Source organism: Leptonychotes weddellii, unplaced genomic scaffold (assembly GCF_054177405.1).
Source record: "Leptonychotes weddellii isolate Sample4059 unplaced genomic scaffold, ASM5417740v2 HiC_scaffold_11068, whole genome shotgun sequence".
Lineage (NCBI taxonomy): Eukaryota > Metazoa > Chordata > Mammalia > Carnivora > Phocidae > Leptonychotes > Leptonychotes weddellii.
Window position 1 is genome coordinate 1 of NW_027688074.1, and position 7,041 is coordinate 7,041.

The 7,041-nt window shown below is 41.9% G+C and overlaps 1 pseudogene; it reads left to right on the forward strand.

Annotated features, from left to right (window-relative positions):
- The first annotated feature begins 3,291 nt into the window (after window positions 1-3,291).
- Window positions 3,292-4,126, forward strand: LOC115939821 (ER membrane protein complex subunit 2 pseudogene; annotated as a pseudogene).
- Window positions 4,127-7,041: the final 2,915 nt, after the last annotated feature.

Genomic DNA, 7,041 nt, shown 5'->3' on the forward strand with positions numbered 1-7,041 from the left:
GGTGGGTATTGAGGAGGGCACATTCTGCATGGAGCACTGGGTGTTATGCACAAACAATGAATCATGGAACACTTTATCTAAAACTAATGATGTAATGTATGGGGATTAACATAAGAATAAAAAAAAAAGATAAAATTCCCCAACACTTCTTCAAGCATTTCATTCCTGCTAATCCAACAGTTATTTGGTGGGCATCCACTGTGAGGACAGCTCGAAGGTCAAGTCCTAGGGTATGTAGCAGAGTCTCATGGTTACATCCTCCTCCCCTTGGAGTTGATTATTCCCAACAGTTTAGATGAACCCTGAGTCCACCTGTGGTTCTCCTTGGCCAGGTACATAGTTCAATGTGGGGTGAGTTACTCTTCCAGTCCTCACTGCTCAGCCCAGGCTCCTCCTTAAGGTACTGGATGTTATTGTAGGCATTCCTTAATTTCCCCTCAAGCTTTCTGATCCTAGCCTGAAGACTGCCCTCATTCCTATCCCCTTTGACTATCAAGACACCACCATTAGCTCATCCTTCTGTATGCTGTTCTCATTCTCTAAACCTATAGATACTCTTTCTTCTAACTACTCTTTCAGCTCTGTGTTCTCAGGGCATAGGCTAAGCACAGCATTTATTCAGCAAATACATACACCAGGGGCTATGGCCTGGTTTTGGTTGCAGTTCCTAATGACTTTTTTAACATTCACCTTAGTTCATCATAGACACAGAGGACACTGGAGCAGGAAGGAACTGTCAAGCACATAAGATGAGGCCAAGGCCTGACTGATACAGCTGACAAAAATATAACGACATTTTTAGATCCAGTTTATTACTTACATAGTGAAAGGAAGAATAGCCAAATGTGCCAGCTTCCTGGTCCACTGTCCTATACACCAAAACATATAACACTAAAACAAAAGGGGCTGATAACGACAGTGTGAGCTGCAGAATACCCATGGCTAGGGAAACAGTTCTGGATTGCAGCTAAATGGTTTTATAGTCTCAGCTGTACCTTGACGGGGGCAGGCAAAAAGCATCATATCTCACCAAAACTTGGTAGGTATTGATAGCCTATCAGGGGAAACAGGGAGGTGAGTGGAATCTTCAGGGTAACTTCTTACAAGCCTCCCATCCTCTCATGTTCTAGTGGATGAAGAGATTGTCTACCAAGACTTAGATTAGCTGCAATTCAAGCCTTTGCCTGTGTGGCTATGTGAATACACACAAGGTCTCCAGGGTGGGGCTGTTCCTCTATAAGAAACTTGGAAAACTAGAAAAATAAAGGACACTAACCTAATTTTGTACGTGAAAAAACTGACACTTGCAAAGATTAACAAACTGACACTTGCAAAGATTAACAAACTGACTGACACTTGCAAAGATTAACAAACTGACACTTGCAAAGAGCTCCCATAGCTTGCTGGTGGCAGAGCTACCTTTATAAACCCAGGAGCTTCAAGACTCCCAGGCCAGTTTTCTCTGCACCATGCCACACAACTTCATATGAGAATGTCAGAGGCCTCTGAAATAAACAATGTTTTCTCACATTTAAGACAAATAAATCAGTAGATTCTTGCCCAGGAAAAATATTTCTCATGGACTCTATAGGTCTACTTTTAATGCTCAGTCAGCTTTCAATCCTTAGCTAATGAAATTGGACCAAGGAACACATAAGTAATAATTAACATTCATCATAATTACAATGTTTTTAGTAACAATCTGTATAATGTTTGGCTGCTGGAAGATAATCCTCATGTGAGTAGGACCTGTCTTGTCCCCCCGCTACACAAGTCCCCACCACATAGTCAATAAATATTTGTTGAATAAATAAAGTCATTATAAACAACTAATTTTTACCAATATTCCTTAATTCTAAGTGTATTCCCCACTCAATCCTCTACTGGGGCTGGAGTAAAGCAATAAAACCATGGACTGGGAAAGGACATTATTGGATTTGAATACCAGATCCACCAATTACTTAATGTGGAACACTAGACAGCTTTTTTAATCTCTTCAAGCCTCATTATCTTATTTTACAAAATGGAGAATATAACATTACCTATAGAGCTTTTGGATGACTTTGTGTGCGTGTGCGTGTGCGTGTGTGTGCGTGTGCATGTGTCTATGTGTGTGTGAGAGAGATTAACTTCAGTGTCTGAGAAGTCACTCAATTAATGTGAATCCCTCATTCTCCAATTGGCTTCAAATCTAGGGATCACTTACACCAAAATCACATGAAGAACTTGTTAAGAATCTCTGGGCTTAGGGATAAAGCAAAGGAATCCCCCTTCCCTCCCCACCCCCCGCCACACGAATTTCCTAGGTAACTCTTATACAGTCACTGAAGAAGTAAATAGGTAGTTGAAAATCTGAAGAATCATATCCTGGATGATCAGTGAATCCATTTTTGACATCAAGGAAAAATACTTTGAAACATGAGAATGGGGAAGAGAATAACTAGGACAGGGTTTCTCAATAAGACAGAAAAAAGGACAGTTGTTGAAATAATATGGGGATGGAGAAGGGAGAGAAAGAGGTACATGTATTGTTTGAGAAAGGATATTCATTATTATAATTTTAAGTTTAGGGGAAAAAAACTCACTATTTTCATGACACAGGCTATAAAAAGAAAGGTTCAGTAGTAACTCCTTGACAGGTAGGGCTGTACATTAGGAAGATTCTATCTTTTGCATTATCAGAGATTCTCAAGGCCATGGGAAAGATTAAACTAATTGGCACTTCAGGTCAGTAACTCTGGAAAATAAAGAAAATAATCCACAATAATATCTTGCTATGGTTCAATTGTAGGTTTGAATGTGGGAACAAATCTGTGTTTTACTTGTCCAAAATATCACACACCTAAGTTTATTGAGAACTTACACCAGGCAAGCCGTTTTGTGACGATTCAGGATAAAAGGACTGGCATTAGGAATTATGACATGAAAAAAATGATCACAAAATTATAATTTCTAAAATTCTCTAGAGAAAACACATGGTACAGGGGAAAGGGATGTCAGCTTTGTGCGCTGAGCATCCAGGGTTCTAGCATTATTTCTGTCATAGAATATTGTGCAAATTTGATGAAGTCACTTTACTTCAATTTTCTCAGCTGTAAAAAGAGGATAGTAAGTAGATGACCTCTAAGTTTCTTTTAACCCAGAATTATCCTGTGGTTTGATGAAGTTTAGACAATTTATGTCAGGCAGTGAGACAAGAGAGCATGAAGTGGAGGTTAGAGCACCTCCAATGCTGTGTGCCAACAAAAAGTCATCTTCATAATGGTTAAATTTTCAATATCTGGCCCCTAGCACTGAAAGAACAAATGAATTGCCTCATCCTCTCACCTGGCTGCCTTTGGGTTCTAGAAAGACAGCAAAGGTCTCAGAACTTTATGATGTCACTTGGGAAGAAATGTGAGCTAAAATGCAAAAGAGAAGAAAATTATTGAAAACAGTGTTCCAATGGTAGAATTTGAAGAGTTAATCCATGACTATGATTCTAAGCTTGGAGATGATATTTGGATTATATGTGAACAGGTGATGATTGCAGCCCAAGATATTGCTTGGCATTGTTTTGACCTTCAGGTGTTGAATTTTCCTGGCAGTCACAGAGATAAGCGAAATCTGAAGCCATGGAAAGATATAATGATGTTATACTACAGCCATGTAACCCAGTTTTATAAGAAGATCCAACTAATATAAGAAGATCCAATTACTGCAAGAAAACACAAAATTGATATTCAAAAAGCCCTAGAAGAAATACAGAAGCTGTTCAAGATTACCATGGATGAGTATTTAGAACAAATTTTTGGTAACCAAGGAGCATGGCATGAACTTGCAAAACTGTATATCAATGAACACAACTATGCAGAGAAGCTTTTGTTTAGAGGACCTCATGGTGTCAAGTCCACCCAACACTTACCCCGTCAGATCTAGGGATGTTGTCAGCAGGACACTGACGTTAAATATAACCAAGGTAGAGTAGAAAATCTTGACCTTTCAGGGAAGTATTTTGCACAGGCATTGAAACTATTCAAGAGAAATGTGAAAGCTTTGTTTGGGCTTAAGTGTACGCAAATCACATTGCTTCTGATCCCAAAGCAAGAACAAAGTGGAGAAGAATGACATGAAATATGTTCATTAAACAGCTAATCAAATAACAGAGTTTATCAGTGTGAGGGTTGAAATAAGAAGGAAATCAAATATAGCTGACTCTTGAACAACTCAGGGGTTAGGGCATTGACTCCCCGCCACACACACATAGTCAAAAATCTGCATATAATCTTTGACTCCCCAAAACTTAACTTCCAATGGCTGACTATTGGCTGGAAAGCCTTACCAGTAACATAGTCAAGTAACACATATTTTGTATGTTAAATGTAGTCTTACAATAAAATAAGCTAGAGAAAATAAAATGTTATTAAGAAACTCTTTTAAGGAAAAGGAAATACATTTATAGTACTGTATGTATTGAAAAAAATCACACATAAGTGGACCCACGCAGTTCAAACCTGTGTTGTTCAAGGATCAACTGTACTCTCTTTAACCAGTTGAAGATATGTTGGAAACATTGTGGATCACTCATTCTTAAAGTTTCAAAAGCTAGTGCACATTAGATTTGACAACTGCTTAGTGGGAGTTTATTGGCCTGTAACTTACTAAATGCCTAATGCTATTTATACTAAATCTCTGCTAATGAGGCAGTTGTGTGTGTGCAGGCCTGCGTGTGTGTGTGTGTGTGTGTGTGTGGTATGAGAGAGAAGGGTGGGGAGAGAGGGAGAGAGAGACACTAAATGATTTAATGCCATTTTATCTGTGTGACCCCAAGGATGAATGCTTTCAAACTCCCTATGTTAGCAAGGACGACTTATAACTTAAGGGCTTAACTGGTACAAAGTCTCAGGGTAATCACTAATCAAATTCATTTGTTTTGTGTTTACTTCTTTTTTTAAACAATTTTATTTATTTGAGAGAGAGTGAGTGAGAGAGAGAGCCTCAGCAGGGCGAGGGGAAGGGGCAGAGGGAGAGGGAAAAGCAGACTCCCAGCTGAGCAGGGAGCCCGACAAGGGCCTCAATCCCAGGACCCTGGGATCATGACCTGATCCAAAGGCAGACACTTAACTGACTGAGCCATCCAGGCACCCCTATTTCTTTTTTCTTTTTCTTTTTTTTTTTAAGATTCATTTCTTTATTTTGAGAGAGAGAGCACACAAGTGAAGGAGAGGGAGGGGAAGAGAGAGAATCTCAAGCCGACTCCCCGCTGAGCAGAGAGGCCAGAGAGGGGCTCGATCTCTCAACTCTGAGATTATAACCTGAATTCAAACCAAGAGTCAGACACTTAACTGACTGAGCCATCCAGGTGCCCCTGTTTTGTGGATATTTCTTGACCATGCTGAGGTTGTTGGTTATGATGGAGAATTATCCAGAGCCATTCAGTCTTATCCTACACAGTGATTCTGCGTTTCCCTTACACAAGCCCTTCTACAAACTAGAAATTGAGACTTCTGAAAGAAACATCAAGAACCTCAGTAACAGACTATATCTAGTATTCTTTTTTTTTTTAAGATTCATGTATTTATTTGAGAGAGAGAGAGTGAGTAGAGGGAAGGGCAGAGGGAGAGAATCTTCAATCAGGCTCCCCACTGAGAGCAGTGCCTGACACCGGGCTCCATCTCCCGACCCTTGAGATCATGGCCAAAACCAAGAGTCAGACACTCAACCAACTGAGCCACCCAGGCGCCCCCAGACTGTAAGAGGCTGGGGATAGATCCCCAAATAATCCACCTGTAGGAGAATGCTGCTCAATCCAACAGCCAACCTCCTTCCTCTGCCCCAACTGGCTAGAGTGAAGCTCCAGCTTTGTCCCCTAGGATCTTCTCAGAACTCTGGCGCCCACTCAGAGTTCTCTCCCCAAAGAAGCTCTCCTTTTCCCCTCCCCAATTAAATTGCCTCCGCACTGGCATCTAAAGCATCTTTCTTTCATTTTTTCTTATTTTCATCCTTTTTTTTTAAACCTAAGGAACACATCGATATATTCTCTTTGTACGTTACATGATAAAAGAATGCATAGGGGGAAAATTCCTCTCCTCCACACTAATTTCCATAGGAGTAACCATTGTTAACAGGATATAAACCACAGCTCTGGGTCATTGATAATTTCCTACTGAATCCGACTAGCATACTTCTTTCAGTCTAAGGGGCGAAACCTTTTCCCTCCTTTCTCACACCAAGAGTCCAAGACCTCCCCGCCCCGCCTGCCTCGCCGCTCAAGAGTTAGGAATGTCCAGGTGCTCAGATGTTGGGTTGTGCAAACATAGTGGCAGGACAGCTTTCGCCTTCTCTGGGTCACCGGAAATTTAAAAAGTAGAAAGTTGGCTGCAGAAGGCTGGGGTTCTATGTATGACTTAGTCTTCTGCCTGGCAAAGATCCCCAGGTTCACATTTGGGAGACTATCCAGTCTGAATCCCAAAACACTATATCAATTGCTTTTCCAACCCCCGCTCGTAGCCAGGAGACAGGAGCATACCTTTTTTCTTTTCCATGCATCTGTTTTAGTCGGTGGTTTGTCGGACTTTTAATTTCAAGGTCCTAAGTATGGTGCAGCGTTCTGTGAATTTTCTGGCATCTCTGGCCCCCGCAGCTTCCGGCCCTGCGCTGAGCTCTGTGCGCTGTACGCGGCGTGGCCACGCGGGGGCGATAACCGGAGGCATCGCATTCCCCCACACGGGTAGTAGAGAACCTGGCTAGAGGTTCAATTTGGCGGGATGTGATCAGCCAGCCTTGAGCTGCGCCAAACCCGGTTCTTTACCTTGGAGTCGCCCCAGCCCCGGGATGGTCCTGAGCCGACTGAAGGCCCGCGCAGCTAGAGAAAATGGGGGGTGAGGAAGACAGCAAGAAAGACGGGAAGGAAATAGGATCCGGGAATGGAATGGGAGGGGGTGGAATCCCGGCAAGTCCCAAGTCCCGTTCTGAGGATCACCGGAGCTCCCAGGGACAGGTGCGAAGGGAAGGAAAGGAACACTTGTTTGGGGTTGGTTGGTTTGTTCTGGCAGGAATTCT